Genomic DNA, 10000 nt, shown 5'->3' on the forward strand with positions numbered 1-10000 from the left:
GGAAGTGAGCATTAAGGGAGAGCGACTGGAGGAAGTGGATAGTTTTAGATACTTGGGTGCAAGTGTAGCAGGAAAAGGTGGAGTGAAGGTGGAGGTAGAATGTAGATTGAGAGAAGCGAGTAAATGCCTTGGTGGATTAAAGAGTGTAATGAGGAATAGACATTTGGGAATGGATGCGAAGAGGAGACTGTATGAAGGAGTGATTGTGCCAACAGCACTGTATGGGGCAGAAACGTGGAACATAAGGGAAGAAGAGAGAAGGAGTTTGAATGTGTTTGAGATGAGGTGTCTGAGAAGTATGGTGGGGGTTACTAGGCTGGATAGAGTGAGAAATGAGGAGGTGAGGAGGAGAACAGGGGTGAAAAAGGATTGGGAGATAGGGTTGATGAAAGAATATTAGGATGGTTTGGACACATGGAAAGAATGAGTGAAGAAAGACTAGTAAAAGAGGTATGGAAGGCAGATGTGGAAGGAGTGAACATGAGGGGACGTCCTAGGATGAGGTGGATGGATGGGGTGAAGGGGGCTTTGGGGAAGAGGGGAATGTCTGTTGAGGAAGGAAGGGAGAGGACGGAAGACAGAGGTGAGTGGAGAATGGTTGTATATGGATGATGTTGTGATTGCATGAGGAGGAATGGGCAGGGGGGGGGTGGGGTAGTATGTGTGAGTAAATTTTGACGCAGCCCGAAGGGATTTTCTCCCCGTCCTCTCCTTATATGCAAGGGGGACGGAGAGGGGGGGTCGCCGATTAAATGAAGCGGCCTTGCTGTGGATGTGCTGTGTCTTGCGACACTGCTTCTGACCCAGGGCGGTGGGCAGGGTGCAGGGATGACCCGTCATCCAGGAGGTGCTCAGATGAGAGGGAGGGTGGGAGGGGTGTGGAGTGTATGTAGGGATGAAATGGGTGGGAGTGTTTTTATGCTTTTCCCTTTTTGGCTACCTCCCTTGTAAGGGGGAAAAAGCCTTGGTATATGTATGTATGTAATTATAATTATAATAATAACAACAACGACAACAGCACCACCACCAGCATCAATAACAACAACAACAACTACAACAACAACAACAACAGCAACAGCAATGACAACAATAGCAGCAGCAACAACAACAAAAACAAGAAAAAAACGACGACGACAACTTCAACAACAGCAGCAACAATAACAATAACAACAACAGCAGCAACAACAAGTGCAGTAACAACAACAACAGCGACGACGACAAAACAACAACAACAGTAGCAGCAGCAGCAACAACAAGAACAAGAACAACAAAAACAGGGTCTCCTGGCGGACCCTCCTTTCTTAGCCGAACTCCTTCCTCCTCCTCTTTCCTCCCTTCCTCCTCCTCCTCTACCTCCTCAACCTCTCGAGTATATTCTCCATCTGCGCCTTGAACAGATCGCAGTCCAGAGTGATACACGATGGACGAAGATGGATCTTCTTCTTGTGTTGATCCGACACGATTGCAATGTCTTGGGGGGGGGGGCTCCCTGGATTGCATCTAACCTCTGAAGAGCCATTCACACGGTCAAACGGTTTGTCAAACCCGGTTTGTCAAACAAGTGTTTGAAGTGGTGTTTGACCGTGTGAATGTGGTATTTGGATGTCGAACACGTTTGACCTTGTCATTATCATGATTCTTATTATCATTATCACCATTATCATTTCATACTGACTATTGTTTTGGGCCAATAGAACGCTATGTAAACATTTTAAATGAATCTTAACTTTGATCAAATTTATTTCTATATTCACTCGATCAAATCAACAACCGGTTTTCAGAAACGCTCTTCGTTTTATTTAGTGTCGAAAACACTTCATGTAATAGTCGAGGCACGCGCATAATTATCATTTTATTTTCTCTGGAGACCGGTGTTTTTAGTCCTATTCAAGTGACAAGGTCCCTTAATTGTACCTTTGAGTCTGTTTAATTAGCTTATATCCGGTCAAGAAAGTAAAAATCTCCTCCTCTCTAATGCATACATACATTCATACACGCGCGTGCACACACACACACACACATACACACAATACAATTATTATTGTTATTCAAAATTTTATAAATTGTTAACTGCGCTTGAGAATCCGTAAGGACGACAATACGTCAGAGGTTTGTTGTTACTTGTAACTGATGACGTATCTTCACAAATGTACATTGAATTGAAAATCAGTTAATAAATAAATAAATGTTTTTGGAACTTGAAACAAATGTCAATATATAAATATTATATTTAGATACTAATGGATTATATTTAGGAAGCGAATAAAGGGATACCAGAAATTTTATATATTTCATAATTCCCTCGAAAAGGCAACACGAACACGGCCAGCAGACGGTTGGAAGGAACCGCGAAGTCCGTTTATTCTGCCCTGTATTTTTATTTTTCATATTGTTAAGGATGGCCTAGTGATGTTGTTGTTTTTTGTGCATTTCAATTAACTTGTGTCTCATAGTCGATTTTTTGTGAAGTGTGAATTTAATAGTGCTTCAGAGGTGTAAATTACAAGAGGAGCAACGATAATGCAGTAGCAATCCTGGATTTGTAAGGTAAAGCAAACTAAATTTTGATGTCTGCCTCAAACTATACTGAGGTAAAGTATTAAGTAGTTGTGTTAGAGAACAGTATTAGAACAGAAAGACAAGGAAATTTTATTTTTGAATCAAGAATGAATGAATAAAAAGATGAAGTGGTTGTTATTGTAAATATAATTATATAATGAATACAAACGCTGCTATAGAAAATGGTGGTACCGCTATATTCCCTACGACAGAAATGTGTTCCAATATTGTTTTTTCAAGCCAAAGCCAGACGATTTTATTTAGCTAAAGGGACGTTACCTTACCCAAATGTCAATACTGGACAAATGTACTAGCATGACAATTGCTCAAACTGACAGTTCGTTCTTTTGAAAAAAAAAAAAAAAAAAAAGTGAAGTTGGCGGCACACAAGGCATTTCTCGCTAGCATGCTACTTGCTTTTGCTCCTTCGTTGGAATAGAAAGGACTTCGGTAAAGATTTTTTTATTTTCAAATTTCCAAATGTCAAATTACTCCTGCGTCATATAGTGAGAAGCTGAATGACGAACAAAGAGAAGTTAAACCTAAAATACGAATGTTTGACACATTCTTGAGATGTTCTTACGGAAGCCTAGAATACTGTAACCGAAGTCGTTTCTACTCAAACGAAGTAGCAAAAGCAAGTAGCATGCTATCCTAGTGTGCCGCCACCCTTACAATCTGCATCTAAATAACAAAAGATGAGAAACACACACACACTGCTTGCTGTTGTAGTGGTTAGCGTCTTGGGCTGCCATATTGGTATACAGAGTTCGCGCCACCCTAAGGGCGCTAAAAGCTTTCATATATTCTGCAAGATATTGCTGTTACCCCTCCTACCCTCTTCTCCCTCTCCCTTCTCCTTCTTCTCCCTCCCCCTTCTCCTTCTTCTCCTCCTCCTTTTCCTGCTCCCACTTCTCCCCTCCCCACCCACCTTTTTCTGAAACCCCCTCTCCTCCTCATCCTACCTCTTCCTCTTCTTCCCCTCCTCCTCATCCTACCTCTTCCTCTTCTTCCCCTCCTCCTCTCCCTCCTCTTTCCCTTTCTCTTCGCCCTTCCTCTTCCATCCTCCGCCCCTCCTCCTCCCCCTCTTCCTCCCCTCCTCCTCCCCCTCTTCCTCCCCTCCTCCTCCCCCTCTTTCTCCCCTCCTCCTCCCCCTCTTTCTCCCCTTCTTCCTCCCCTCCTCCTCCCACCTCCCTCTCCCTCCTCCCCTCCATCCCCTCTATCCATCTCTTCTCAGTCTTTTGAATTTCACTCCATTTACATCTGCTTTACACACACACGCACACGCACACACACACATAGTCTTCCTCGAGTCTCCTTTTGATGGCGATGCAAATTCTTTTGAAAGTATTTTTTTCCAAAGGTTAACTCGTTGAATCCACCCAGAGCAGTGAGAGGAGAGGAGTGGGGGAGGCAAAATGCAGGCCTCAAGTAACTGAAGCAAGAGTCAAATATTCTCCCATTACGTGAGCAAGAGAGCCATTCCTCTCTCTTTCTCTCTATCTCCCTAACTATCTTTCTCTATCTCTATCTATCTATCTCTTTCTATCTCCCCTCTCTCTCTATTTCTCTCTCTCCTCTCTCTCTCCTCTCTCTATCTATCTATCTATCTATCTATCTATCTATCTCTCTATCTCTCTTTCTGTCTCTCTCTTGACCACAAATTCTGTTAACACAGACTCACTCACTCGGTGATGTTGTGTGCAGACACTCGTGGCCCTTGTCGGATTGTTTTTTGGTTTTGGGTCGACGCTCGCGGGGCGACTCTGTGCTGAAGGGTTTTGTCGATATTGCAGTGACATTGTGTATATATATATATATGTATATGTGTATATATATATATATATATATATATATATATATATATATATATATATATCACAGGTGAGAAATGTAGTAACACATTTATAAATCACAACTAACACCACAGTCGGACGAAAGAAAAAGTTGCGTAAGCGGAACTATATATTTCGATTGCTACCTGCAATCCTCTTCAGTAGTACAAAGTGGCAGGGAGGAGGCTATCTAAAGTAGCAACCTCTTACAAAAGAAAGGGAACATGAGAAAATAAAGAACATCACTGCCCCAACCCTAGTTGACCTGAGGCTGACACGAGGTCGGGTCAGGGGGAGGGGGAGGAAGCTTGTTGACAATATTTTTGGTGATGAATAGTCCTGAAATGATGTCTGGGGTCCATTGACCCTTGGAAATATTCATCGTGGGCAGCTTCCTCTCCCTCCCCCTGACCCGACCTCGTGTCAGCCTCAGGTCAACTAGGGTTGGGGCAGTGATGTTCTTTATTTTCTCATGTTCCCTTTCTTTTGTAAGAGGTTGCTACTTAAGATAGCCTCCTCCCTGCCACTTTGTACTACTGAAGAGGATTGCAGGTAGCAATCGAAATATATAGTTCCGCTTACGCAACTTTTTCTTTCGTCCGACTGTGGTGTTAGTTGTGATATATATATATATATATATATATATATATATATATATATATATATATATATATATATATATATATATATATATATATGTGAATAATTCGCTAGTGGACAGCGACATCAATCATACAATCCATGACCGTCGCGCAGAGGATTCGAACCACTGCCTATAGACCCAAGAGAGTCCACAGCACCCGCCTTTGACCACACGACCACACGTCGTGTGGTCAAAGGCGGGTGCTGTGGACTCTCTGGGGTCTATAGGCAGTGGTTCGAATCCTCTGCGCGACGGTCATGGATTGTATGATATGTATGTATATATATATATATATATATATGCATACACACGTATAATAATGTTAATAGTAATGATAGTTATGTTGCTTCACCTGAAAAAAAAATATAAGGAAATGGATAAAGGGTAGTTAGTTGTAGAGGTGGGTGGGGGAGAGGGGGAGGTAGGTGGGAGTAAGGAGGGAAGGTTCGCTTTTGGTGTGAACTCGAAAATTGGGGGTGAGGGAGAGGGTGCTTGAGATTAGAGAGAGAGAAAGAGAAGGGGGGGAGGCTGTCAGAGAGAGGGATTGTACAACTGCCTAGGGAACAGTGGTTTAGTGTTTAGTGTAAGGTATTGGTGCATTTGTTAGTGTTCCCGCTTAATGGCTACTTCATCTCCCGATCTAATCCCGGGCTAGTATCACTTACCCTGGCTGTCGGGACAAAGGTGATAGCTACTCCCAAGCTTCTTCTGACTTTTCACTTATTTATATGTTTGTTATCTATTTTATTTGTTTATTTGTTGATTTATAATTATTTTATTTTTGTTTGTTCTATTTTATTTAATGTTTTATTTTTCATCATGTTTATCTTATCTATTTGTTGATTTATAATTATTTTGTTTTTGTTTATTTATTATATTTTATATATTTAATTTTTTTATCATATCTATTTGTTGATTTATAATTATTTTGTTTTTGTTTATTCTACTTTACATATTTTATTTTCTATCATATTTATCTTATCTATTTTTGTTTCTTTTGGTTTGGTTTAATTTGAGTTTATTTCAATTTTAGTGTTTTCAGTGTGTTGGAGAAACATTCATTTACGTTCCGTGCCGTAGCAATTATGTCGACATTTGCACGCGAAGAAAAAGAGAAAGTTTTTTTTCCGAATCCTGTTTGGAATTTTCAATCGGTGCGATTTTGCCAAAAGGATAAAAAGAAAATCACAGAAGACATGTATATTTAAAGCGGAGGCTGCACGTTTTATCATCGACATTTGGTAATTAAAATCTGACTCTGGTAGCAGAGGAGAGAAACGACTTTAGATCAATTTGAAAAAAAAAAGTTATATGTGGTTCACCTTTACATTTGTATTTGAGCAAAATGTAATTCTTGGCTTGAATTGGTGCCATCATAATTGTAAGAAGATATGGTTATTATATCAAAGTTCACACAGAATATACAATATGTATCATATAAAAGTTATATATATATATATATATATATATATATGTATATATATATATATATATATATATATATATATATATATATAAGATGAACTGCACTGGCTACTTTGATAATTTTAAGAAAAAATCTAAAGACTTAGGAATATCTTCTCATTCGCAGAGAGAACTGTACTAGCTGTTCTGATGATTTTAAGAATAGCATTCTTATTTTTAAGGAATATCCTCTTGTCGTTTGCAGAGAGGGACGGGATGTAATCATTCATGTCTTTCTGATAAGTAGCTTAGCTCAGGCTAAGTGCCGCTGGATACCGACTTGATTATTCTTGTTCTAATTATTCACTAGCATCCATCAGGACTTGCTCTGAGCCATGCCACTTATCAGAGAGACATGAATGATTACCTCCTGTCCCTCTCTGCAAATGACAAGAGGATATTTCTTAAAATAAGAATGCTATTCTTAAAATCATCAGAACAGCTAGTGCAGTTCATTTCAATCAATACTGCTCGAGACAATCCCGTGTATTTTCTCTCTCTCTCTCTCTCTCTCTCTCTATACATATATATATATATATATATATTACACACACACACACACACACACACACACACACACACACATATGTATATATATATATATATATATATATATATATATATATATATCAAAGGCTTTTTTCCCCTTTACAATAACTCACTCCCTCTTATCTTGGATCCTCCTGGATGACGGGACATCCCTGCATCTCGCCCACTGTCCTGGGTCAGAAGCACTGTCGCAAGACACAGCATATTCACAGCAAGGCCAATTCATTAAACCCGTTCAGTCTAAGAGCTTTTCCTCCCCCCCCCATCAATTGAATGAAATCGTCCGGTTGTAGCCAAAAGCAAAATCTTTAAAGGGCGAAGAGGTATTTGAAAGAGGAAAAGAGGGGCTATGGGATTATACAGAGGAAGATAAGGAAATAATGTAGAGGACAGAGCAGAATGAAGGAGACATTGAGGGCGTTGGAGGGATAAAGGAGACGAGGGCAAAGGGTTACAAAGGAAGAGGATACCGACAGGAGACCTTTTGGTCCATATCTAGGTCAGATGGAATAGTTAAACGATGAAGTTTCAGGGTTCCAAATGCATTAGATTTGCCTCTGGTTAAGATCAAACTATCTTATTCAGTTTAAGAAAACCTCTGTTCTAAGCAAGAAGACCTACCCGGTCAAGGACCTAATGACCTTACAGAGGAAGAGCATGCTGACAAGAGACTTTTGGTCCATAACTAGGTCGGTTGCTAAGAATATTTGAACGAAGAAATCAATGAACAAACGAACCAAGCAATTGGCAGGCATTAGAGCATATTGCTCAGGTGAATTTTAAAATGAATCTTAAAACTTCGAACCGTATTGCATTGCACTGCCTCACAACAGGAAGTTTATTGCATTTATTAACTACACGGTTGACGAAGTTTTTTCTACCCATTTCCAAATTAAATCTTCGTCCTGACAGCTTGGGACCATTATTTCTCGTCTAGTTCGTATTCAGAGTGAATTTATCAACACTTGATGTCAATTTCCCTTTTGGACGTGACACCAAAAGAGGAAAAGTCTGGGTGCAGAAGGCGAGGAAGAATGAAGAAAGCAAGAAACAGAAGTGAAGAAAGGAGGGGGGGGGAATAGAAAGTTAATGAACTCTGTTATCGGGTGGATAAGGGATCAAGCCGAAGAGAAATCGGGACTGCTGCAGGGTCCAGATGGAGAACGGGAGAACGAAGAGGTGGAGATGAGGTGAGGTGGGGTGTGGTGGAGTTATCTCGTCACACAGACATAAATGAATATGTAAATACGTTGACTGGTATGATCGGATAAAATAGATAAATATGTAAGAAAACACCACACACACACACACACACACACACACACACACACACACACACACACACACACACACACACACACACACACACACATTTATTTATATATGTGTGTATACATATGTGTGTGTTTGTGTGTGTATGTATTCACCTTGGTCTTTGGATCACGTGCTGGACTCGTGATCGACAGCTATTTCCCTCCTGGAAGAGAACTCGGAGCTCGTGTGACTGATCTATGGGTAATACTGTGACCTTACACGCACACCCACCCCTGAACTCCCCGCCCACGAGAGTTGGAGTAACGACTCGAAGCGCATTGATACTGAAATTATTTCAGCCCTGGGCAGGATTCGAACCCGGACCGCCGTAGTGACAGTCGGGGACTTTGTGTGTGTGTGTGTTTGTGTGTGTGCGTGTATGTATGTATGTGTGTATGTATAAACATAGAAATAAGATTTTAGGCTACCTAATGGACGGAAAAAATATCTTAGATTGCATTTGATTTTTTCAGCTACGGTTGTACAATATATTCAGAAAATTCTTGAGCAACATCCAAACAGCATTTCATGAATTCCAACGTTGAAGGCTTGTCTTTCCATGCCGTGGTCTTTGAATTCATGAATCCAAAAGTGATTTTTTCATTATTTTTTTTCTTTTCTTTTTTCTTTTTACATTGGGGAAGCGAGGCACGCTAAGAGTGTATCAGCCGCACTTCGGTGGAAAGATTGATGATCGTTCTCCAATTTGTACTCAATTTTTTCCACCTGAGCTGGTTTTCTATGCTTATGTGTGTGTGTGTGTGTGTGTGTGTGTGTGTGTGTGTGTGTGTGTAAATGGGAAAACACAAGTTAGCTCCTCTCCCTCCCTGTTCCTCCCCTTTTTCATTCCTCATCCCACCTCCCTATCACCCTCCTCATTCTTCTTCCCCATCCCCCATTCTCGTCTCCCTCCCCATTCCTTCTCCTCCCCCTGCCCTTTCTTCCTTCCCCTCTCCAGTCCTCATACCCCCTTCCCTATCCTCCTTCCCATCCCCCAATCCCATCTTCCGCCCCCATTATCCCCTCCCCCTTCCCCACCCCTTGTTGACTCCTCCTTCCCCTCTCCATTCCTCATCCCACCTCCCTATCACCCTCCTCATTCTTCTTCCCCATCCCCCATTCTCGTCTCCCTCCCCCTTCCTTCTCCTCCCCCTGCCCTTTCTTCCTTCCCCTCCCCATTCCTCATCCCCCCCTCCCTACCCTCCTTCCCATCCCCCAATCCCATCTTCCGCCCCCATTATCCCCTCCCCCTTCCCCACCCCTTGTTGACTCCTCCTTCCCCTCTCCATTCCCACTCCCCATTCCCACTCTCCATTCCCACTCCCCATTCCACCCTTTCGACCGTAAGTTGAACCTATTCTGGCGCATTGTTCCACAAAAGAATCAGCGACGCAGAGCCATATTACGACCGTATCGATTGCATTAATTACATAAACCTCATGAAATTACATCCGAGATTGACTGTTGTCTGCACGATTTGAATTACATATATATATATGCATTAGACTAAGCGCATTATGAATCGGAACCTTTGAAATTACGGTCGATTAATCATCGTGATGACATTGTTTGGCGACGCCATGGCGTTCGGCCCGCAGCCAGATTGAATGCGCTTTCACGGATGAGTTCGTGAATG

This window comes from Oratosquilla oratoria, chromosome 8 (genome assembly GCF_046742065.1).
Source record: "Oratosquilla oratoria isolate Oo_2021 chromosome 8, ASM4674206v1, whole genome shotgun sequence".
Taxonomy (NCBI): domain Eukaryota; kingdom Metazoa; phylum Arthropoda; class Malacostraca; order Stomatopoda; family Squillidae; genus Oratosquilla; species Oratosquilla oratoria.